This window comes from Sceloporus undulatus, chromosome 9 (genome assembly GCF_019175285.1).
Source record: "Sceloporus undulatus isolate JIND9_A2432 ecotype Alabama chromosome 9, SceUnd_v1.1, whole genome shotgun sequence".
NCBI lineage: Eukaryota > Metazoa > Chordata > Lepidosauria > Squamata > Phrynosomatidae > Sceloporus > Sceloporus undulatus.
The window spans coordinates 5,384,012-5,410,488 of NC_056530.1; the positions used below are offsets into that span (position 1 = coordinate 5,384,012).

Genomic DNA, 26,477 nt, shown 5'->3' on the forward strand with positions numbered 1-26,477 from the left:
GTTGCCTCCGTTCAGAGCCCTGCAGAGCATGCGCAAAGCTGACGATGCGCATCGGCCAATACACATTGTATTGGGCTGGTGTGGTTATCCAATCTGCACTTGCCTCACTTCGCCTGAATACGCATTGGCCGATTCGCAAAACCTCGATTCGGAAGGCCGCCCAGGTGTGAATGGACGATGCGATATGACGCGAATACGAATCGGCAAAGCGTATTCAGAGAGCGCGAGTGTGAATGAATGATGCGATATGACGCGACTATGCATCGGCCAATGCGAACTGACCCTACTTCTGTGCTCTGTGTGGAAAGGTCCCTAGACAGTATAACCAGGGGCAGTGATTTTGGAAACTGTAATCCAAATATATAACTTTTCCTAGCTCTATATAATTCTAAGCAATGATTGCCTCCTTGATCGACTATTTTCATGCAAGGTTCCAGTTGATGGACCTCAGGGTTTTAGTGACAAACAAAGTGGATCCTGCAAACCTAGAGCCAGCCCAGTCCTGATTTGTTGTTTGTTGTTGTGTGGCTTCAAATTGTTTCCAATTTATGGCAACCATAAGGGTTTTCATGCATTTTCTAAATATTGCTCACAATCAATCAAGCTATCAATTGCTTGCTAAATATTTATTGCAGTCAATATAGCACATTTATGTGAAGATGATTCTTTTATGCTCCCAGGAATCATTAGCAAAAGAAAATAGTGATCAGCATTGTTCTGTAAATGGTTATGAGTTCACATACCTGCTGTAACAGGTAGATTTGATGGCCAGTCTCATGCATGCTTCTGCTTGTGCACGGGGTTGTACAGCTAGATCTTAAGATTTTGAGGGTTAGTTTTATTTTCCACATATAGTACAATGTAAAAACAGAACTTCTATGAACAGAAGATATCTTCTGGGTGTGGAAAGATACCTTTGGATCCAACTCTTGTTTCCTAAGCTTCCTAAAAGTCTGGGAAGTTTTTTCTGTTTGTCTGACCAGTTTGTCTGACCAATATTGTCATAATACTGTACTGGAAGCAGGTAAATTTCCCAGGAACAGAGGATGCCACTGAGGTTCCTGGAACCATCACAGTTGCCACTGAATCATAGAATCATAGAGTTGTAAGAGACCACAAAGCCCATCCAGTCCAACGCCCTTCCATGCAGGAACACACAAACAAAGCTCACAATCATATCAAGAACTGTCTCTTTATTGTGCATCCCTCTTGAACCACAGAATCCCTCTTCTCATGCCCTCAAACAGCTCCCCACTTTGTAGTTGGGAAGAGAAAGGACAAAATAAGGTTTATTGTGATGTTGCTAAAATTTGGTGGTGTGTTTGTTTTGTTAGCGTTGCCAAATGGGGGTAGCAAGTGAGCCCTAATGACAACAGTTTGCCTATCCGGTCATCAAAGGTCATCATTCGATAGCTAAAGCTAAATATGTCTTTGTTGTTGTGTGACTTCGAGTCGTATCATGGGGTGTTCTTGGCAAGATTTCTGCAGAGGAGCTTTTCCATTGCCTTTCCCTGAGGCAGAGAGCATGTGGGTTTCATGGCTGAGTAGGGAAGCAAACCATGATCTCCAGAGTCACAGTCCAACACTCAAACCACTATGTCACCCTAAAGTTAAATGTATATTCTTTCCTTGTTTACTTTCATCATAATAACCCTCTTTTCATCCTTCCTCCACTCTCGGTTCTCCTATGACAAATTTCGGATTGCAGTCTCTTTCTGGTGAGGATGGGGCCTATCCATTTCTGCTCTATAAAGGGAAGGGAAGAATCAGAGGGAGAGGGAGATTATTAGAGCTCAAGTATTTTGTAGACAAAACCCTAGTAATATGAGATCACCCTGGATGATAGAAACTGCCTTATACTACTAGGGATATTTGTCTATCAAGCTCAGTATTGTCTGTAGCCTTCCAGGAAACCTTTCACCTCCTTCTGACTGAACATTTCAGTATGATGGCCCTGGTCCCTGATTGTTCAGAGGGCTGTCAGGGGACAGTCCTGTATTTTTAAGTTGTCCGCTATTTTTAAGTGCTGTCAAATTTAAGTCCAGTTTAAACACAAAGAAGCCCAAGGGAAGGAGCGGTGAGGCTATAACGTTGCCTACTAGCAGCTTGCACCTGGGCAGCAGACTAGAGTGGGCAAACACAAGTAATCTGCTCACAGTCTTCCCCACTATCATGAGCTGTATTGTGTTTCCAGTTCAATTACAGTTATTATTTTTAAATGTGCATCTATCCATATAGATTAGTATATGCAAGAGGCATTAGTATATGCAAGAGAAGAGGCATCAACAAAATATTAGGTAGGGTGCTTGCCTACATTATTATGTAGGCCAGCACCTACCTAATATTTTGTCGATGCCTCTTCTCTCTTGTGAACTGTAATTGGCTACCCTATTTCTTAGTAATGTATTATAGGCCTATCCAGTACAAGGACTCTGTATTTTAATACAGTTCAATTTGTTTTGGTGGGCCCTTCCCACCCTCTGGGATTAGGTTCCAGGATGCCTCATGGATACCAAAATCCATGGATACTAAAGTCCAATTAAATACAGTGGCACAGTAAAATGGTTTCCTTTATATAAAATGGCAAAATCAAGGTTTGCTTTTTGGAATTTATATTTTTATGAATGTTTTCAAACCATGGATGGTTGAATCCATGGTTAAAGAATCTGCAGATATAGAGGTCTGAGTGTATGTTGTAAGCCATTTTGAATCCAGTACTAGGGAAAGTTGGGGATGATGATAATGATAGTAATACAGTAATGGGATCCTGAATATAGAAGCTCAGCTCTTCCAGAGATGAACCCTTCTTAGAGTGTTGTTTGCATTTCTTTAGGCAGATCAGGCACGTCATATGGAAGGAAAGGCGTGGAGGCAGCTTGTGGGACATTCTGGCCCTTGATTATGGAACATTTCACTGCCTGAGCCCAAATGTGACTTTCCACAGCAGCAAAGGCGCAAGGTGTCAGAAGGAGCAGGATGTGACATGCTCAGCTTTGCAGATTGCTGGCGCCAGGAAGGTGATTCACAGCTTCAGATGCAGATACCTGCTTCTCAAGGCCTGGATGAGTTTGCCTGGGATCGGAAGTTTTGCTGGAGGAAAGAAGCCTATCCACAGTTAATACACAGGGGGACCTGTCAAGGAATGGACAGACAAAGAAACGGTTTTATATGTTGTTGAATTTTTAAAAAATCACTCTTCCCACTTCTTTAATAAAAAGGAGTAGAAGGGAGAATAAAGGAATTGGTGGTGGTGGTGGGGAGTGCTGAGCAAATGTTAGCAGCTGGTGGCCAGTTTTCCCAACGTCCGTTGTTGGGACACCCTGACAGCTGCTTCCTGCAGCTTGCTATCTCATGTGCTCATCTTGAAGGATGTGGTACCAGCACACACACACGTCCCTGTTCCAGCCCTTCTTGCCTCCCAAACGGTCTGTTTCCTGCACCAGGACACTGGCCTATGCCTTTTTTCTCACGACCTGCCTGAGGGAAAGCTGGTCTTCTTGAAACAGCTACATAAGACCAGACCAAGACAACCACAGCAACAAAATAGCCTTGTTCTTGTCCTCCTCTTCTCTTTGCTCTCTTTCGTTTTCTTTACCTGCAATAAAAATGTGGTTTGGATACACATGATGTGTTTATATGCCCCAAACAGGTAATGTGCCAGTTAGTGCACCACGGAATTATGTGTGTGTGTTGTGGGCCTTCAAGGTGCTTCTGACTTATGAGGACCCTAATGCAAATTTATCATGGGGTTTTCTTTGGAAGGTTTTCAAGGAGGTTTGCTATTGCCTTCCCCTGAGGCTGAGAGCATGTGACTTGTCCAAGATCAAGATGGGTTTCATGGCCGAGTTGGGAATTGAACCCTGGTCTTCAGAGTTGTAGTCCAACACTCAAACCACTATGTCGTGCTGGCTCTCAATGGACTATAATAAGGACTGAAGGAGATGTGGACTTCCAGATTGGGTTGTGCTTCAGTTCCCATAAAAACTCGGTTAACATAGGCAATATTGAAGAATGATGGGGGCTGCAGTTCAACATTATCCAGAAGGCCCGGTGCCAACCCAAGGGATTTTACTGTGAGAAGCCATCTCCAACCAAAGTTAAGGGGCATAGAACCCAAGTCAGCAAAGCTGTTTTGGCACAGAAGGCAGAAAATCATTCAAGCACCTCTTTGTGCCCCCAACAGTGCAATGTTAAGAAACTGAAGGACTATTTGCACTAATTTTTAATACCCAAAATCTGCTGCATGAAGAAACTACTTGACTTCCCCAATGGCAGAGCTGGTCCTGGAAAGACTGTTTCTTCCCCAGCCCTTCTCTAAATCTTTGTAATACATCTGCATTATGCATAGCATTTTGAGTCAAATATAAAGCTGATTGTTAGTAAAGTATCTGTTTAGGAAGGCATAGGGTTTCTTGTTTCTTGTTAATAGCGTAAGATGGACAGAATACAGTTACCACTACACAGTGTTGTTAGTATTATTACTCTATTATTATTACATTAATAAATTGAAGATTGTCATTCTCCATTTTAGACCACTTGCCAGCTGAGCTACAGTGAGCTTGTTATTTAATTTCTTTTTTTTAACATATTAGATTTATAGTATACATTTTCTACAAAAATGGGACTTCAAAAATATTGAAAAAATATAATTAAAACACACAACAGGTTCATAATTTAAAGCTTTTTTAAAAAACATGGATCTCTCTCTCTCTCTCTCCACACACACACACACACACACACACACACACACACACTGTATCTGTGCAACTTGTACCAGTGCTGAACCCTCTGCTGGGTGACTGCGTTGAGAAACTACCACATTGTGTCACACTTTTACAGTATGTGGAGTGATGCTATTTTGGGGAAATTGTGGGAAAGACAAAATGGTGCTTTCCCAGCTAGCATTCCTTGCAGTCACTTAAACACATTGTGGAGTTGGGGAAACCAATAGAAAATGCCCACCAGGGGGCAATTTGCAAATGTTTGTAAAATGTTATTTCATCAAAGTTGATTAATACTATGCTCAGGGGTTTTGTTTCACACAGGTCCAAAAACATGCCACCTTCTAGTCCTATGGCTAGGAAAGACCCATTGTGCTCCTTTAAAATGGGCTTCCAATAAAACTAGTCACCAAACGAGGGTTTCAGGGAACACAGCAACACAGAGGGCCTTATCACATGTGGGAGGTTTGCAGCTCAGATCCGCAGTCACTTCTGTTCTAGCAACGTGAAACATGATGTTTTTTCACACCAGATCTGGAGTCACACCTGTCTAGCAATGCAAATTCACGTTAAAATGTGATGTTTTACCACACCTGGTTGCCTTCCCATTGCACTTCCGAAACGAGGGGGAAGCAGAGTTAATTTGATTCCAGACAAGTCACGTGATGCAGATTCAAGCAAAGCGTGGTGAATGCATATTGTATTACCACACCGGAACATACTTTGAGGGTTCAACGATTCTAATCGGCACCCTCGCACATGCTCAATGGGGCTCTGGATGCTGTCCTCCTTCCCTGCCCCCTCCTTAACTGTCATCTCAAGGAGGCAGTAGTTAGACCACTCTTAAAAAAGCCTTCCCTGGACCCACTCCCTGGATAGAAATAACTATAGACCAGTCTCGTTACTACCATTTCTGAGCAAGGTGATCAAGAGAGCAGTCACTAATCAGCTACAAGCAGTCTTGGAGGAAACGGATTTTCTGGATCCATTTCAAATTGGATTCAGGACAGGATACGGAGTGGAGACTGCCATGGTCGCCTTATTCGATGATCTCCGTCTGGGCATCGACAGGGGAAGTGTGACCCTGCTCGTGCTCTTGGACCTCTCAACAGCCTTCGATACCATTGACCACAGTATCCTTCTGGAACGCCTGAGAGAGTTGAGTATTGGGGGCACTGCATTGCAGTGGTTCCGGTCCTACCTCTAGGGCATGTTCCAGATGGTGTCACTTGGGGACAGTTGTTTGGCCAAGAGGGAGCTCAAATCGTGCATCCCTCAAGGCGCGATTCTGTCCCCAATGCTATTTAACATTTACATGAAGCCGCTGGTGAGATCATCCGGAGACATGGGGTGTGGTGTTAGTACGCTGATGACACCCAAATATACTTCTCTATGTCTCGTACTGAAGCAGTGACTAAGGATGGCATCTCTTCTCTGAATGCCTGTCTTGGGACGGTAATGGACTGGATGAGGGAAAACTGACTCAAGCTGAATCCAGGTAAGACGGAGGTACTTGCTATAGGAACCCTGAATCCAGGAATGGAGTTGTGTCAGCCAGTTCTGGATGGGGTCACACTTCCCCTGAAGGATTCTGTTCGCAGTTTGGGGGTGCTCCTTGACTCGTCGCTCCAACTGACAGCTCAGGTGGATGCGACAGTCAAGAGCACCTGCTATCAGCTTCGTCTGATACACCAACTGCGCCCCTTCTTGTAGCCGAGGGACCTGGAAACAGTAGTACATGCACTGGTAACCTCTCAATTGGACTTCTGTAATGCGCTCTACTTGGGGCTACCCTTGTGCCAAGTTCGGAAACTTCAGTTGGTACAAAATATGGCAGCCAGATTGATCACAGGAACTTCTAGGAATGACCATATAAGTCCCTGCACTGGCTGCCTATTAGTTTCCGGGCAAAGTACAAGGTGTTGGTGATTACCTTTAAAGCCCTACATGGCTTGGGCCCAGAGTACTTGAGGGAATGCCTTCTTCCCTATTGTCCGTCCCACACACTAAGGTCCTCTGGAAGAAATCTACTACTGTACAGCCAAAAAAATCTAGGCTAAGATCAGTTTCCCAGAGGGCCTTTTCTATTACTGCTCCAAAACTATGGAATGACCTGTCGGAGGAGATCTGTCACATTCCCACTCTGACAGCTTTTAAGAAAGCACTTAAGACGGATCTCTTCCGGCAGGCCTTTCCAACTTAGTTACCCTCCCCAGATATAGAGATATTTGTCCCCCTCATCTGCCTATTCTTCCCCGCCTATCTTTCTGCCTATTTTTTGTTTAATGTCTTTAATGTTATTAAGGTTTTTATACTATTACTGTTTAATTCTGTTTTAGTACTGGGAGTGGGGGGGGGGGTTGGTCTAGGGTTTGATTTTTTTTAACTCTATTGTAATTTGATGTATTTTACTGTTGTAGCCCGCCTGGATTCTTCGTGATTGGGCGAGCTAGAAATAAATCATCATCATCATCATCATCATCATCATCATCATCATCATCATCATCATCATCATCATATCCATTGGGGTGAAGGAGCAGTCAGGGGATGATGAGATAGGTCACAGGGTGTCACTGGGGCCAGGATTGGGATGAAGGAGCAGTAAGGGAATGATGAGATAGGTCGCAGAGGGTCACCAGGGCCAGGATTGGGATGAAGGAGCAGGCAGGGGATGATGGGATAGTTTGCCAGGGCCATGATCAGGGTGAAGGAGCAGGCAGGGGATGATGGGATAGGTTGCAGGGGGTCACTGGAGCCAGGATCGGGCTGAAGCATCAGGCAGGGGATGATGGGATAGGTCACAGGGCATCACTGGGGCCAGGATCGGGATGCAGGAGCAGGCAGGGGATGATGGGATAGGTCACAGGGGGTCACTGAGGCCAGGATCAGGATCAAGGAGCAGGCAGGGGATGATGGGATAGGTCGCAGGGGGTCACTGGGGCCAGGATTAGGGTAAAGGAGCAGGCAGGGCATGATGGGATAGGTTGCAGGGAGTCACTGGGGCCAGGATTGGGATGAAGGAGCAGGCAGGGGGTGATGGGATAGGTTGCAGGATGATGGAGAGGACGAGATGGCATGAAGGGGGAGGATGGGGATGAAGGAGCAGGACAGAGGGGGCCAAGGGGGGTGACATCGGAGTGATCTTCCACACCAGTCCAATTCGAAGTGAAATAGAAGTGAGTTTAGAAGCAGGTTTTGGTGAATTCACTTGTTTCCGAATTCATCAAAATGAGGAGCCACTTTGGAATCACTGCGGAAGCACCGTGGAAGGGGAGCCTATAGAAAGGAATTGCATGTGATAACACATTCATGTTATGACTGTACTGGGACTCCTTGGAAGCAGCAGCAGCACCTTCAGCTCGGCAGGGAGAGGGGGCGGGGCCTGCCTTCCCCTTAAAAGGGCACTGTTCCAGCCCTCCCCTCCCTTGTGAAGAACAGCCAGCCTGCCACCTGAGAGGAACCTCTCCTGAATGCTAACCCTCCCTTTCTCTTCCCACTGAACTGGGACTCCTTGGAAGCAGCAGCAGCACCTTCAGCTCGGCAGGGAGAGGGGCGGGGCTGGAGCAACACTCGGGACACCAGGCAGCGTCCCCTCAGCCATCCCTCCCTCTACCATCTTTAGAACCTGGGACGTCCGGAGGCTTCCATAGCTACTCTTTGTTCTCTGTCAATTCCCTCATGTCTTGGGATCGCCAGCCCATTCCATCTAGCACTGTTGGACTGTTTTTCTGTTTTTCTGCTTTCTACATTTTCTCCTGCCATCTGTTTGTCACCCAAACCTCTCTTCCCCATGGCTCTTTGCACCTCTCCTTCTCCTTATCTCATCCCTATCCGCCCCCTCCCTATTTCCCAACTCCCATTCTCTTGCGCTCTTTGGAACTGCCGCTCCGCTGCCCCAAAAGCAACGGTGATCCATGATCTTTTTCTGTCACAATCATTTAATCTTCTCGCCCTCACCGAAACCTGGCTTCCGGCCCATGATACCACTACCTCTGCTGCCCTTTCTTTTGGCGGTCTCTCCTTTACCCACGCTGGCCGCCCAGAGGGTCGTGGAGGAGGGGTCGGCATCTTAATTATCTAAGTCCTGCCAATTTCAGGTTCTCTCTCCTCCCCCCAGCTATTCCTTCTCCTCATTTGAATTACACTCCATTAGACTCTTTTTTCCTCTGCAACTTTGGGTTGCCATCATCTATCATCCTCCTCACTCAGCGTCTCAGTTTTTCACAGATTTTGAGTCATGGTTGACATTTTTTCTTTCAGATATAGTCCCCTCCCTGATTTTAGGTGACTTTAACATCCACCTTGATGATCCCAAGAATTCTTCAACCTCCTGCTTCAGCTCTCTTTTAGCTTCCTTCAGTCTCCAACCACATTCCAATTCTCCAACCCATTCCCTTGGTCACTGTCTCGACTTAGTTCTCCCCTCCAAGTGTGTCGTGTCCGACTACTTGGCTTCTGATTTTCCATTATCTGACCATCACTTACTCTCCTTTACTCTTACCTATATCCCACCTCCCTGTTGTACCATCCTCCACCAGTTCTGCGATCTTCATTCTCTTAACCTTAACCATCTCACTCAGTCCTTGGACTCATCCTTCGCGTCTCTAAGTCTTGGGGACTCTCTTGACTCAGCTATGTCGTTATTGAATTCCACCCTTTCCTCAACTCTTGACAGCTTTGCCCCAGTATCTACGCGTGTGTCCTCCTCTTCCTCTACGACTAGGCCTCAGTCCTGGATCACTCCTATTGGTAGGTTACTCCGGTCCTGCTCTCGAGCAGCTGAACGTCTCTGGAGAAAGTCCAGGGAGTGGGCCGACTTTATCCACTATAAATTTATTCTTTTATCTTTTTCACGCGCCCTGTCGATGGCAAAACAAGACTACTTTAAATCATTGATCTGCGCCAACGAGAGGCGCCCGCAGCATTTGTTCTCCTGTTTCAACACGCTGTTAAAACCCTCTCCTCCTTCCGTCTCTCCATTATTTTCTCCCTCCGACTTCGCTTATTATTTCATTACAAAGATCACTACTATTCGTTCTGAGTTAACTCTCCCTGATTTGGCTCCCACCATCAATCTCCTCGCCCCTCCTATTAATAAACTCTCTGTGTTTCCTCCTGTTTCTTTGGAAGAACTCTCTTTGCTGCTGAACTCATCCAAACCTACCACCTGTTCTCTTGATCCAATTCCTTCTCATTTTCTAATCTCTATAGCCCCTTCTCTGTTACCCTCCCTCCTCTATATCTTTAATCTCTCTTTCTCTTCGGGTTCCTTCCCCTTGGTCTTCAAACATGCCTTAGTTTCCCCTATTCTGAAAAACCCCTCTCTTGACCCTTCTTCCTTTGCTAGCTATCGTCCAATCTCTCTTCTTCCTTTTCTTTCTAAAGTGTTGGAACGAGTTGTCTATTCACGCTGTCTTGAGTTTCTTGAAACCAACTCCATTCTGGATCCCTTCCGGTCTGGTTTTCGCCCACGGCACTCCACAGAGACGGACCTCACTAAGATCTCAAATAATCTTTTGCGGGCCAAGGTGAATGGCCTCTACTCTATCCTTGTCCTTCTCGATCTGTCTGCGGCCTTCGACACCGTGGACCACTGTCTCCTAATAGACATACTCTCTGACCTTGGTTTCTCGGGCCTTGTTCTCGATTGGTTCACATCCTACCAGTCAGATAGATCTTTTACAATGGTCTCGGGTGGTCAGACCTCGTCCTCTGTCCCCTTATCTGTTGGAGTTCCTCAGGGCTCTGTTTTGGGTCCCCTTTTGTTCTCTTTATACACACTCTCCCTTGATAAACTTATTAGTTCTTTTGGTTTCTCCTACCATTTATACAACGATGATACCCAGCTGTACCTTTCCACCCCTAATCTTTCATCAGAGCTAGAACAGCAAGTGTCATCCTGTTTAACAGCTGTCTCCCACTGGATGCACCATCGGCGTCTGAAGCTCAATATGTCCAAGACCGAGCTTCTTGTTTTCCCACCTAAGCCCACCCTTCACTACTCGTTTTCTATTTCTGTCAATAACATCTCTATCCAGCCGGTCCAGGAAGCCCGCAGTCTTGGTTTCATTTTTGACTCCTCTTTGTCCAGTTCTGGGCACCACAATTCAAAAAGGATGTTGAAAAACTGGAACGTGTCCAAAGGAGGACAAATAAAATGGTGAAAGGTCTAGAAACCATGTCCTATGAGGAACGACTTAAGGAGCTGGGGATGTTTAACCTGGAGAAGAGAAGGTTAAGAGGTGATATGATAGCCCTGTTTAAATACTTGAAGGGATGCCATAGTGAGGAGGGAACTGACTTGTTTTCACTTGCTCCAGAGACTAGGACCCGGAGCAATGGATGCAAGCTACAAGAAAAGAAATTCCACCTCAATATTAGGAAGAACTTCCTGACAGTAAGGGCTGTCCGACAGTGGAACAAACTCCCTCGGAGTGTAGTGGAGTCTCCTTCCTTGGACGTCTTTAAACAGAGGCTAGATGGCCATCTGTCGAAGATGATTTGATTTGGATTCCTGCATGGCAGGGGGTTGGACTGGATGGCCCTTGCAGTCTCTTCCAACTCTTCCAACTCTATGATTCTATGATTCTATGATTTATCCCCCAGATATCTCTCAGCTTTTACCGCAAAAACACTGGTCCATGCCCTAGTGGTCTCACGACTAGACTACTGTAACCTCCTCCTGGCAGGGCTTCCTCTCTCTCACCTCCACCCATTAATTTCTGTTCAGCATTCAGCTGCACACATTATTTCACTCGCTCGCTGTTATGATCATGTCTCCCCTCTGTTGTCTTCCCTTCCCTGGCTCCCTCTTCCTTTCCGCATCAGGTACAAACTTTTGTTACTCACCTTTAAAGCCCTGCATGGGCTGGCCCCTCTTTATTTAACTGATCTTCTCTCTCCCTACATCCCTACTCACACTCTCCGCTCTGGTAGCCAAAGTCTCCTCTCTCAATCCAGGATTTTCTCTGCCCCGTCCTGGATCCATCCCTTCTCTCTTGCTGCCCCTCATTCCTGGAACCTTCTTCCTCTGCATGCACGGCTCATCACTTCCCTAACCAGTTTTAAGGCTAAGCTGATAACCATATTGTTTAGGGAAGCGTTCTCTGGGAATTCGTGATTGTCATCTGGCTGTCTGATAATGTTTGATGTGATTTGCTTTTATATCTGATGTTTTTTAATTTGTCTTTTCTTTCTTACATTGTAATTTTATCTATTCCTCTATCTAATTGTTATTACTTTTAGAGTGTATGCCTCGGGCAGGCTTTTATATATTCCTTAATTTTACAGTACTGACTTTGTACAGCGCTGTGTATAATTACAGCGCTTTAGAAATAAAGTTTAATAATAATAATAATGACATGAATTCATATTGTTGGACCCGCAGTCACATCGAATCTGAGCTGCAGAAAGTTCCAAAAACCTCCATGTGATAAACACCAGAGTTGTTCATGATCATAGCACTTGATTCTGACCAATTCTGATTCTCACACCCACACACCAGTTGTAACACAAACTCAAGACTTCTGTGAGTATGAGTGTGAGTATGAGTATTATGGCTTAGTGAACAAGGCCAAGGAGAAGAGACAGATTTCTGCAGCAAATAAGAGGAAAGCAAGACTCAATTTTTCTATTTTTCTTTAATTGGTTTTGGCGTCAGGAGAGGGAGGAAATACCATGGGCTCTGCAGGTGTTTGCCTGTTAGTGAGTCTATTTCCAACTCCTTGCCTGAGGTCTCACACAGGTGCTAGTCCATTGGTGACTCAGAAAATGTCACTGAGTGGCAATATTTGCAACATTCATCCTCTGTCCCTCCCACAATATCCTCTCAGGGACCATAGTCACTGAATCAAGAGCAGGCAGGCCCATGAGTGTGGCACACAAACCATAGATGAATAAACACAAGTGTTTGTAAGAGCTGGGGTTAGGGACTGGATTTCAGCATCTGTGTCCTGTAATATTAATGCTTGCATTTCAGTTGAGTAGGTTCTTTCTTCTGTGTTGGCTGAATTTGCTTGGCATTATGCTTACCTTTTTGTGGGTTTAGAGTTTGGGAACACAATTATGGCTCTGAAGGTTTTGACAGGACTATAGGGATATAAAAAGGTTGTTCCTCAGTCAATGACTGTATGATGTATAGTTGCCCCCAACGCAAAAACAGAAAATCACCCCCCGTTCCGGACCCCACACAAAAACAGAAAATCGCCAATATTCAAGTCCCATTGGCTTGAATGGCGGCATGCACCCCATTTTGTCATCCTCCATTTGCCGCCCACAAAAGGGCGAGGGATACAGAATTCAAGTCCGCAAAAATGGAGGGATGACTGTATTTTGGCGGCACCCATTATTCCTTCCTTCCTTCCTTCTTTCCTTCCTTCTTTCCTTTTCGAGGTAATTACAGTGGGCCTTTGGTATGTGCTGGAGTTTGGTTCCAGAGACTAGGACCCAGAGTAATGGCTGCAAGCTACAGCAACAGAGATTCCACCTCAACATTAGGAGGAACCTCCTGACAGTAAGGGCTGTCCGACAGTGGAACAAACTCCCTCGGAGTGTAGTGGAGTTTCCTTCCTTGGAGGTCTTTAAACAGAGGACCTTATCACACATGGGGAGGTTTGCAGCTCAGATCCGCAATCTCTCCTGTTCTAGCAATGCAAAGTGTGATGTTTTTTCACACCAGATCCAGAGTCACTCCTGTCTAGCAGTGCGAATTAAGGTTAAAACGTGATGTTTTACCACACCTGGTTGCCTTTCTGTTGCCCTTCCGAATTGAGGGGGAAGCGAAGTCAGTTCTATTCCAAGCAAGTCACGTGATGAGGATTCAAGCAAAGGGGAGTGAGTGCACATTGTATTACCACACTGGAGGGTTCAACGATTCGAATTGGCCCCCTTGCACATGCTCAGTGGGGTTCTGGATGCTGTCCTCCTTCCCTGCCCCCTCCTTAGCTGTCATCCTTCATCAGGGTGAAGAAGCAGTGAGGGGATGATGGGATAGATGGCAGTTTGGCAGAGAGGGTGAGATGGGGATGCAGGAGCAATCGGGGGATGATGGGATGGATGGCAGGGGGTCACTGGGGCCAGGATTGGGATGCAGGAGAAGGCAGGGGATGATGGGATAGGTTGCTGGGGGTCACTGGGGCCAGGATTGGGATTCAGGAGAAGGCAGGGGATGATGGGATAGCTCACTGGGGATCCGTGGGGCCAGGATCAGGATGCAGGAGAAGGCAGGGGATGATGGGATAGGTCACTGGGGGTCGCTGGGGCCAGGATCAGGATGCAGGAGAAGGCAGGGGATGATGGGATAGGTCTCTGGGGGTCACTGGGGCCAGGATCGGGATGCAGGAGAAGGCAGGGGATGATCGGAATAATGGGATGGGTTGCAGGATGGCAGAGGGGGTAAGATGGCATGAAGGAGGAGGAGGGGGATGATGGAGCAGGACGCAGGGGGAAAAGGGGGTGACATCAGAGTGGTTTTCCACACCAGACCAGTTCGCAGTGCAATCGAAGTGAGCCTAGAAGCAAATTCTGTGAAGTCACTTTTTTCTGGTTTTACCAAAATGAGGGGTCACTTTGGAATCACTGCGGAAGCACCTTGCAAGGAGCTCCTATAGAAAGGAATGGCGTCTGATAACACATTCACATTCTGACGTGAATGCTAATCATTGGAAGCACAGTCACGTCAGAACTGACCTGCAAAAGCTCTAAAAATCTCTGTGTGATAAACCTCAGAGGATGGATGGCCATCTGTTGGAGATGCTTTGATTTGGATTTCCTGCATGGCAGGAGGTTGCATTGGATGGCCCTTGCAGTATCTTCCAACTCTATGACTCTATGATTCTATGATTCTCTGTGGATACCAAAATCCGTGGATGCTCAGGTATAATTATATACAATGACATAGTAATATGGTATTCCATCTGTATATAAAAATTAAGTGGACATGGAAGGCTGACTAGTGTGATGCACTGGGTTGTGGGGAGGTGATTCTGTGTTTTGATGGTGCCAGCAATTGACCAAAGCTCTAGCTCGTTTTGCTGAACATGGAATACATCACTTGCCGCCTGTTCCAGACCTCCTTCATCCTCTGAGCATTTGCTGCTGCACATCAGGCAGCAAAATATCATGACCCAGCTGAGTGATCATTATTAGTATTAGCCTGAGACTCAGATAATGCCAGCTTTTTGTTTTATTTTTTGTATATCTTGCAGCTTCAGTTGTAAAATGTGCCAGCTTTATCTCAGTCTTTATCAGCTTCTAACATCCTGCTTTTATTTTCAGATAGAAGACAGAAGCCATTTTGCACTCCCTTCTGCAGATTACACTATTGACTTCCTGCTGGGGTTTGTGCTGAAGGGGCTTAAGGGGTCCAAAAGAGATATGATAGGCACTTCAAGATAAGTTTTGTGAAAATTTGGAAACTAAAATGAGCATGAAGCTTTCCTCATCCAAAGGAGCACAATCCACCAGCAAGTTCTACTACACATGTCATGTTGAAATAAATGGGGTTAGAGGATCCCAATGGAAAATTGACCCAACACTCACCATATCTGCCCACCTAGGTTCAGAACATTGAAGTATGACTGGGGAGATAACAAGTTAAAATCTCCACTTGGTCAAGATGACTATTAAATTTGGGACCAGCTCTCCCTCTCAACCCAACTGACCTCAAAGATAGATTATATGCTGGTTTAAAAATGAAATGTATGTTGCTTGCCATTCATGAAGGAAATGAGAAATGCCCAACTTGGCGCTATCCAGATGTGTTGGACTATGTCTTTCATAGTCTATAGCCAGCCATGGTTATTGGCTGGGATTATGGGAGCTGTTTTCCAACACAACTGAAGGGTAACAGATCAGAGTAGGCTGGCCTAGATCTTTCTCATGAGCTCCAGTTTACCAATACCATGATCTTTTAATTAGTCTTTTATCTGCAGTGGGACATATGCAAAACAGAACCTCTGCAGATTGTACCATGCAACTTTAATATGAGATTGAAATGTCGTGTGTATAAACAGAAACAGTAATGAGGCTCAGTCTTTTTATGGAGACTCACCAACATCTGAGGCAGAACATCTTTCCAAAATCTTGTGAGACATCTGTTTGGATTGGCTACATTGTGAAGGCATATTTGGAACAGAATATTTAAGGCAATGACATAAGTGATGGCCTCAGTCCTACCAATGTTACTGATGCTGCTAAGTAACCACTGCCCCTTGACCCATGAGATACTTGAAGATCAATGTTGTATGGCAGACTCCTGCAACTTGATGTGCCCCAAACATGCTGGATGATGCTGATGATTGACAATGAGTTTATTACTTTTTGTCTGGCCATTGCAATATTGATTGCAATCAACATAATTAACAGCAATTTAGAACAGTAGAACATTAAAATAATTCTAACAAAGAACACAGTTCAGGCCAGATTGGAAAGATGCATCATCACACCCTTCCCAAAGCCAGTGAAAATGGGAGCTGTTTCCAGCTCCAAGTGGGGTGCAATTCCTCAACAGATAAGAAGACTATTCTCCCACATTCCTATTAGGCAGACCTCCCAGAACTACAATCTCTACCATCCCCAATTGTGGACCCCCTTTTACCTCTTCTTCCAGGCAAACTGTTTTTAAAAGATAGCTCACATAGCATGCTATTATTCAGAAAGGAATTTCTAAATAAACTGTGCACATTTAACAATTTTGTGCACAATATCATACTGTGCTGTTACACAATATTATTCGACTTTTAACTGCTATGGCTGCCTACTGTCAAATCTTGGGATTTGTAGTTTAAGGAGGGGGCATTTAGAATTCCCAGCCAGAGAGCTCTTAGGCTTCACTAAATTATAAACCCCAGAATTCCACAGGAGGCTGCCATAGCAGTTACAGTGGGAAAATAATGCTATAACAGTGTAGTGTGATAATGTCTTTCATTTGATGATTCATATATAACCTATTTTAATTCCTAAATTGAAGCAAAGGAGGGATGGGCACAGACAAAACAGATCTGGAAAAATACCAGCATAGTTTCTTCTCCAGATAATATTTAAGGAGAGCAAATCTCAGAAAGGAATTGATTGCTTGAGAACAGCAAATTAGGGAATGGCTAACCAAGAACTCAGGCTTGAATTCAGGCTTGCTAGAGAGGTTAAGAACAAAAAAACGGCTTTTTTTGGATATGTCCCCAGCAAAAGGAAGAAGAAGGAAATGGTAGGGCCACTGCATTGAGAAGATGGCAAAATGCTAACAGGGGAGAGAGAAAAGGCAGAATTACTCAACACCTTTTTTGCTTCAGTCTTTTCAGAAAAGGCAAAGGGTGCTCAACCTGAGGATAATGGACAGGAGGACAGAATAGGGGAATTTCAGCACAGAATAAGTAAAGAGATAGTACAGGAATACCTGGTTAACCTAAACGAATATAAATCTCCAGGACCAGATGAACTATATCCAAGGGATTAAAAGAACTGGCAAAAGTAATATCGGAGCCATTGGCAATAACCTTTGAGAACTCCTGAAGAACAGGAGAAGTCCCAGCAGACTGGAGGAGAGCAAACGTTGTCCCCATCTTCAAAAAGGATCCCAACAATTATCGTCCAGTCAGTCTGACATCAATCCCAGGAAAGATTCTAGAGCAGATCATTAAGCAGAGAGTCTGTGAACATCTAGAAGGCAATTCCATAATCACAAAGAGTCAACATGAGTTTCAGAGAAAGAAGTCATTCCAGACAAATCTTACCTCTTTCTTTGATAAAATTACCAGCTTGTTAGATGAAGGGAATGCTGTGGATATAGTATATCTTGATTTCAGTAAGGCCTTTGATAGGGTTCTCCATGATATTCTTGCAAACAAGCTTGTAAAATGTGGGCTAGACAAGGCAACAGTTACATGGATTTGTAATTGGTTGACCGGCCGAACGCAAATGGTGCTCAACAATGGCTCCTTTTCATCCTGGAAAGAAGTGACCAGTGGGTCCCACAGGGCTCTGTCCTGGGCCCAGTGCTATTCAACATCTTTATCAATGACTTGGATGACAGAATTGGGGGAATACTTATCAAATTTGCAGATGACACCAAATTAGGAGGAGTAGCTAATACCCCAGAGGACAGGATCAAGATTCAGAATGACCTGAACAGACTGGAAAGCTGGGCCAAAGCTAACAAAATGAAATTCAACACAGAGAAATGTAAGGTACTGCACTTAGGGCAGAAAAATGAAATGCCCAGATATAGGATGGGGGACACCTGGCTGAATGAAACTACGTGTGAAAGGGATCTAGGAGTCCAAGTAGACCACAAGTTGAACATGAGTCAACAGTGTGATGCAGCAGCTAAGGCCACTGCAATTTTAGGCTGCATCAATAAAAGTATAGTGCCTAAATCAAGGGAAGTAATAGTGCTATTCTATTTTGCTTTGGTCAGGCCCCACCTGGAATACTGTGTCCAGTTCTGGGCACCACAATTCAAAAAGGACATTGAGAAACTGAAGCATGTCCAAAGGAGAGTGACTAAAATCGTGAAGGGTATGGAAACCATGTCCTATGAGGAACGACTCATGGAGCTGGGGAAGTTTAGCCTGGAGAAGAGAAGGTTAAGAGGTGACATGATATCCCTGTTTAAATATTTGAAGGGAAGTCATATTGAGGAGGGAGCAAGCTTGTTTTCTGCTGCTCCAGAGACTAGAACGTGGAACAGTGGATGCAAGCTCCAGGAAAAGAGATTCCACCTCAACATTAGGAGAAACTTCCTGACAGTAAGGGCTGTTCGACAGTGGAACAAACTCCTTCCTCGGAGTGCAGTGGAGTCTCCTTCCTTAGAGGTCTTTAAACAGAGGCTGGATGGCCATCTGTCGGGGATACTTTGATTTAGATTTTCTGCATGGCAGGGGGTTGGACTGGATGGCCCTTGTGGTCTCTTCCAACTCTATGATTCTATGATTCTATGAATATTCTCATCATTGTGTTGCAAAAGAAAATGTGAAGATAAGCCCCTAGTTGCAGGCTGATCATTCCTTTGTTAGACAGATGGCTGGTTAATAGTCCAGAATACTTGACTGTTAGTTAAGAGGTGTTTGGCTGTCTGGCTGTGTATCTGAATGAGATAGTAATTGCAGTTGTAAAAGGGTGACAATTCTTCAGGTGTTTGGCTGGGGAGAGAGATGGGTAGAATCTTTGTAGTATATCATTTATGGAATACTTTTCCCAGGAATATTGATTGGATCGCTGTTCTTCTGACCAAGTTGCTATACTTTCTGGATATATGGTAAATATCTGTCGGCATAGTTATATTGGATCCCGCAGGTGTGTAACTGATTGTGCAGTGAGTAACATGGCCATGATTTCATGCATTTGTCACCACTGATTGATTCTCCATCCACTAAGTATAAGAGAGGGCTGTGAGTATGCTTTCAGCATGATTGTTTGCATTAGACATTGCACTTAGGCAATCTGCAAGAAACAGTAATTGCTTGTACTATTTTTTTTATGCTAGTGCACCTACACTTGCCTCAGAGTAAGTCCAGGAGTTGTACATGCTCCTCCAAAGGCCCTAAGAGGAGCCCCAGAGATGTCCTCTCACAACCACTACCACCACCACCACCACCAACAACAACAACAACAAATCCCATTTTGTTGCTTTCACTCTTTCCCCACTGCTGCTAGTAGGAAGAAAATAACCATTTGGATAAAGATCTCAAGATGGGGGCAGGGTGAATGGAAAACCGTCTTTCCCTATCACAAGAGGCTTATACAGTTCGGTCTTCTATCACTGGGGGAAGAATATATTACAATGAGGGAAGAGAGGTACCCGCATGTAGCCCTCGACTACTGGGTCATCATTACTGGTAGCCATCAGGGCCAAAAGCCTGTGCATCCATTAGCTTAAAGTTTTAAAGCACCCATTCAAGAAGATGAAATTACATCCTTTTCTAACCCTGATTAGCTTTTTCTAGATTCAGAAAGAGGCATCTGGTACATCAAGCCACCCCAGGACTAAGTTGATAATAGCCTCTGTGACATCATTTCCTTCCTGAAACAAATTTTCCATCCACCCAAGAACAGGTGGCAGGTGGAGGTAATCTGTGTGTGTGTGTGTTTTGCTGTCCTTCCTCTTTCTCTTGTACTGCAGGTCTAATCCCCTGGAGCCATCAAGTAGCTTTGTATTTATTTAGATGTGAATAACAAATGTGACCTCTTAACATGCAAGTGACAAACTTTGAGATAAGGCTATAGCTGTGAGAGATGCAACATCCCTATCAGCTTAGTTTCTCCCCCTCTGCCCCAGTTTTGTTTCAGTTAATTTTCCACATCCCTTTCTCTGGATCATTAGAGGAGGTGCAACAGTGAATTGGACGTTGAATACCACAGAAATTACTTGTTTACATACTGTATTTAGACCCTCAACAAACTGGCAAAATATGCTTGGCATGAGGGCAGAGTGGGGGCATAGTGACTGTACGCCACCCCCCCCCCCAAGCCAGCATCATGCCAGTGTCATGGCATCACTCCACAGAAAAGCCACGGCAGCTATGGCACCCTTTCCATGGTACATCTTTTTGTGCCATGGTCCTGCTTTTTGTGCCACAGCTTCCCCAACCAAGCACTTCCAGGGACGGTGTGGCCCCATCTCTTAATGGTGATCTTCCAAGCCCCTTAGTTTTCTTTGGGACAACTGATGTTGCAGTATCTATAGACTCACTGGTGAGGAAAACCTAATGAATTCACTGTATTCTGCTTCCTGCTAGGAATGCATGGGTTCACATTATTAGTAGGTAGGTTCTCCTTACCTATATTTGAACACACCATTATACTTTTAAATATTCACAAACATTAAGAGTGAAAGCAACTGTTGTGCCTCCAGTCCTGTCCTTCTACTGTTGTTGTTGTTGTTGTTAGCATTTATTTATATAGCTCTGCAAGTTTTCATGGCACTTTACAAAGTTATTAAAGCAACATAAAACCTGCCAAAGACAAACAGTCTAAATTCATAAAATACAAAAATAGTTAATAAACAATTTATCCCTTTAAAATAACTATAAACTGATAAAACAATAAATAAACAATAAACAAAAACCCTTATCTGAAATACTCAAAAATATAGTGGTTCTATCATTCACATTCTTCTGGGCTGTCCACTGCTGGAATGTGGTTAGGGATATGTTTATGTAACTTGGAGTTATACAAGCATGTAGTCTTTTAAGTTTATTGCACAAGGAAGCATTCAGTACCTCTAAGTGCAAAACTATTCCATGTAAGACAGCTTTGCTTCACGGCCATTTATCAGCCTGTGAAGGACAGTGGGTTACCAAGACAGTATCCAGCTGCAGTTCTGAGCCAGGTGGTAATAATAATAATAATAATAATAATAATAATAATTTCTTACCCGCCTCTCCCCATTGATTGAGGTGGGGAACAACAGCAATTAACAAATACACAATGTGAAGTCGAAGGCTTTTATGGCCGGCATCCATAGTTTTTTGTGGGTTTTTTGAGTTATGTGGCCATGTTCTAGAAGAGTTTATTCCTGACATTTCACCTGTATTTGTGGCTGGCATTTTCACTACGTCAGGAATATACACATCTAGAACATGGCCACATGGCCCAACCTCCCCCCCCCCCAAAAAAAAACCCCTACAAATACACAATGTTGGGACCGATACAGGCGGGCGGGAAGCAGTGTGACTGCGCCGACTCCAGGGTTCGGGAGTACGCAGCAACCGTACACTCCAGAACCATAATACACACAGATGCTTCTTTTTGGCAGTGCATCTGTGCTGCAGCATGCAGACGCAGCAGCACAGACACGGGGCAAAAATGGGCAGCACGGACCCACCTGTCTGTACTGCCCCTTAGTTAAAAACACATCAGTTGAAACACATATCAACTTAAAAGGACAAATAATATTTATACATATTAAAACAATTTACATTTAAAATTCATTATTTAATATTTACAATTTAAAAATCCTCTAGATAATCCTGCCAGAAGAGGCTAGTCTTTAAGGCTGTCTTAAAGTCAGAGAGCCTATTCAACTGTTGAATCTCTTCCGGCAGGTCATTCCACAGTCTAGGAGGTGGCTGAAGAAAATGTCCTCTGGCTGACAGTTGCCAACCTAGTTCTGGATGACTGGAGTGAATGTCTGCCAGAGGACCTGAGTTTATGGGGTGGATTATATGGGAAGAGGTGATCCCTTAGGTAACCTAGAGATCTGGGACAGCAATGGCTGCTCTTTTAATCTGGCTGTAGGATTGCATCCAGACACCCCCTCTGCTCTCCTCCAGCCATTGAGGACTGGGAAACTGCCTTGGATGGAAGCACTAGCAGGACTGCATGGGCTGAGCTTTATATTGCACTCACGAAATCAAATATCTTGGCTCATGTGTCCTATTTTTTAAGAAAAGAGCTCTGTTTAAACTAAAGGGCTGTATGTCCTTCCTTCCTTCCTTCATTATATTTCCATATACTGCATCCACGTTCATGTGCAGGAAAGTACTACCAGATTTAAAACATTTACTTGGAAACAGAACCTTAAAAAAGAAACTGGAATTATAAATAATCTGGAGTTTGAATGCTAAAAACTGTACTGTGCTTGAAATCAACAGTCGTTTAGCTATTTCAGCATTCCCGGCAATATATATAAGACTTGACTGGCTTACTGTAATTCAGTGATGTTGTACACGAGACCTCATTTTGCAGGAGATATCCTATAACTGTGATGTAAGCACAAGAAAATAAGCATTCTGAATGAATGTTCACTATGCAAGTGTTCCAAAATGTACCAAAAACCATGCCCTATGAGGAACGACTTAGGGAGCTGGGGATGTTTAGCCTGGAGAAAAGAAGGTTAAGAGGTGATATGATCGCCCTGTTTAAATATTTGAAGGGATGTCATATTGAAGAGGGAGCAAGCTTGTTTTCTGCTGCTCCAGAGAACAGGACCTGGAACAATGGATGCAAGCTACAGGAAAAGAGATTCCACCTGAACATTAGGAGGAACTTCCTGACAGTAAGGGCTGTTCGACAGTGGAATGCACTCCCTCGGAGGGTGATAGAGTCTCCTTCCTTGGAGGTCTTTAAACAGAGGCTGGATGGCCATCTGTCAGGGATGCTTTGATTTGGATTTCCTGCATGGCAGGGGGTTGGACTGGATGGCCCTAGTGGTCTCTTCCAACTCTATGATTCTATGATTCTATGATTCTATGAAAAAGGTCTCCTTAATGTGAATTGATAAGAGGGTTCCAATAGGAACCTGGATTCATGTTATTGGTCATGTTGTTCCTTTTTAGTTGGCAGAAGAAGGGACCAGTGTCTTCTTTTGCACCACATGGCTAAAGTAACAAACAAGGTAGGCACTCCATCAATGTGCCCTCATATGGAGAGTCTGGTCAAGTGATTTCTGCACCTTGTCACTTACATAAATACTATTTGAGGGATATCAGATAAGTGGGCTCTCTATAAACCATCAGTTTCCTGTTGGGCAGAATTAAGGCATCTCTCAACTAGCATCCTGTTGTCCACAGTGCCCAGCTAGATACCTCTAGTGAGCATACAAACAAAGCCCTATCCATCCCAGGTGTACAATTTCTGAATGTACAGGGAGCATATAGCTATTGTGACTACTAGCTGATGGAGTGGATCCAGATTTAGTAGTACTTCAAACAGGCTCATGAAGTAAATGAGACTCAATTTATGCATTACTAACTAAATTCCCATTATTTCAGAGGATCTTCATGAGAAGGCACGACTCATTGGTAAAAACGACAATGCTAGGGAAGGTGGAGGAAAGTAGAAAGAGAGGAAGGCCACATGCTAGATGCATGGACTTTATTAAGGAGTTCATGGGTATGATCTTGTAGGAACTAAGCAGAACAGTTCAGGACAGGGAGTCCTGGAGAAGTCTCATTGACAGAGTCACCATGAGTTGAGATTGACTCGAGGGTGGTTAACAAGAAAAAAAACTCTTAGTATGTCTACCACTACATTCAACCCATCAATAGCTTTGGCTTCCCTAAATGTGTGTATATGCATAGTCAATGCATCATGAAGTATCCAATACATCAGCATGGCATTTTGGGGGGGGAGCGGAATGATACATTTCTATCTATGCTAAACTATGAAAAAATGAGCATTGCCATTAATAACAGGAAGCTAAGATGCATACACTCACTCAACAGTGGGCACCATGCACAATACAAAGCCATGGGACAAGATTGCAGGGGCATGGGCTATATAATCTATGACTCCATTCCTTGTCATATAACATCTGTGACTCATTGCTAAAGGTGCTACTGTCATGCACCTGTAACGTAGTGAAAAACACATCCAATGCAAATCAGATTTGTTATACAGATTGCCATTGAGGCCATTGTTCTGGTATCTGGGGCCTGTGAATGAATTCAGTAGGATGTGTTGAAAACACACACACACCAGCTATAACCTGCTCCACTGTCGTTGCACTTGACTGCATTGCACCTGTGATGCTCTACAACAGAGGAAAAGGAAGAGGGGGGGAAATTGCAGAAGTAATTTCAGAGTTTAATCTAGAGTTGAGTTTGCATCACTGCAGCTTCTCTTGCACACCTCACTGCTGCATAAGCCCCCACCAGATGTGAACTGGTAAATGAGATGCCAAGAAAAAAGTTATTTGCTGCAGCAATAGACATGCAGTGCTGGACCCAGTTTTATTCTACACTTGTAGGAAAATAACATGGTAGTTACAAAGTGGCAAAGTGTATGATATACTGCTTCAGCATACAAATAGCCAATGCTATGTTCCCACACATTTTAAAATAAATTTGCAAGTAAAAATGTAGCAAATGAGGAAAGATCACCTTATGCTGTGTTAGTTCGCTACTCACAGAGAGGTTTGGTTTTGTCTGCAGCCAGCATGGCCACTGGCTTTTGGGATCCTAGGGATTTTAGTCCAAATAAAGGAAATTCTTAAAGCTCCTGGTCTTCTGCTATAGTCCTTTGTATGCATGAAGGAAGGTGGCTGTGTTCCTGCTTTACAGAAGACAGTCCTCTATTGCCATCAACAATACTGAGGGTTCATCACTTGCTTACCTTACTTGCAATGAAATATATGTCTTCTTCTGTCAGTAGTGTCCTTCTGCATTCCATACAGGGAAAGCAGCCAACCTCTAGACAAATGGGTTAAATGGACACAAAGCTAAAATCAGAAGTGGCGATATTAATACTAGTGGAAAGAAGACTCTCTCAAACACTCTGTCATTGGCCTTACAGTAGTCTTGCGCAGAAAATGAATTTAAAAGAAAGATCAGAGGAAAAGATAATGCCAGAGGTACAATTAATTCATGAGGAAGTTCCAACCTGTCACAAGAGATTGAATTCAGATACCAGGTTCTTAGCACATTACATGTGTGAATTGCCTTACCTAGGGCTTGTTTGTGTTATCAGCAAGGATTTTTTGAATGGGCAATGTTGTTGTTGTTAGCAAGGTAATTGTCACTGTTTGTACTTTTTGTATTTCTGACATCACTACAGTCCCTACCTCTGGGTGTGTGGGTGTTCTGCTCCACTCTGAGCCCACAACAAACTCCAACTCCCAGAATTCCATAGCCTTGAACCAGACAAAGAGTTAAAGTGGTCCCAAACTGGGTTATTTCTCCAGTGTGGATGCAGCCCAAGTATCTAAAGAAAAGACCTTACAGTTCATAAAATTCTGTACTATTGTACTTTTGTTTCTTTTAAGGGCCACAGGACTTCCACCCATTCCCCCCTTTTGCTCTGCATATTTAAAATTGCTGAATGGAAATATTATGCAAATCTGCATATTTTATTCTGAAGATGGAGACTCAAGTCTACGAAAGTTTATGGTATCATCTCCCCCCCCCCCCCCAAGTTAGCTGAAAGCTACTACAAAATTCCTTTGCATACAGTCTTTTGGTGATGTATAAGAAGAGCCAGACCAAGTCTAGAGAGTTTAAGAAAGTTACTCTTTGGACTACAACCAGATTACAGTTTCTACTGACCATATTAATCTGGGAGCTGTAGTTGAGAAAAGTACAGTGGGCTCTTGATATCCCCTAGGCTTTAGTTCTAGGACTATACGTGGATATCAAAATCCGTGGATGCTCAAGCCCCATTACATACAGTGGCAAAGTAAAATAGCATCCTTTACATAAAATGACAAAATCAAGGTTAGCTTTTTGGAATTTATATATTTTTTTAATATTTTCAAACCATTGATTTTTGAATCCATTGATAAAGAATCAGTGGATACAGAGGGTCCACTGTAATGTTTGGTGCTCCAGGATTCAATCTGAACAAAAGGTGAGCACCTGAGTTGTGATTTTGTTGTGTGAAGCTGACAATTTGGGAGATGCTTCATAGCAAAAGGTAGGTGAGGAAAGGTGTTTCCATTAGGAAGCACTTCCCACCCAGCCCCTGCACAACACCTATCATTCCCTATTCATCCACAAACATGAGGCCACAATGGGGATAATCCTGAGCTGAAGCAGGTTTTTAATGAACTGATAAAGAATCACTACTGCCTTCAATGGACAATAGAAACCCTGTGGCAACTGCTGGGAAGCTCTGAAACCTTTATTGTGCTTGGACTGTTGAACTCATGGTCAGATGAACACAATGGGCCATCACTTTGGTTGGTGCCCATTCTCTTAAGCTGTCAATACCCAGCAGGAATGATGGCAGCTCATAGAAGACAATTGCAGATGTGATCTCAGCAGGAAGATGTTAAGCTGTTCATTGCTTCTATTCCTGTAACGGTTGACTCTCTAGGCATTATTG

At 44.0% G+C, this 26,477-nt stretch overlaps 1 long non-coding RNA gene across 1 annotated transcript; it reads right to left on the minus strand.

Moving 5' to 3' along the window:
* Positions 1 to 1,178: 1,178 nt before the first annotated feature.
* Positions 1,179 to 25,176, minus strand: LOC121915224. The gene is made up of 2 exons (XR_006100673.1): positions 24,771 to 25,176; positions 1,179 to 3,132 (listed from the first exon to the last, which is right to left on the minus strand). It is a non-coding gene; the product is annotated as an uncharacterized LOC121915224 (long non-coding RNA).
* Between the last annotated feature and the right edge of the window lie 1,301 nt (positions 25,177 to 26,477).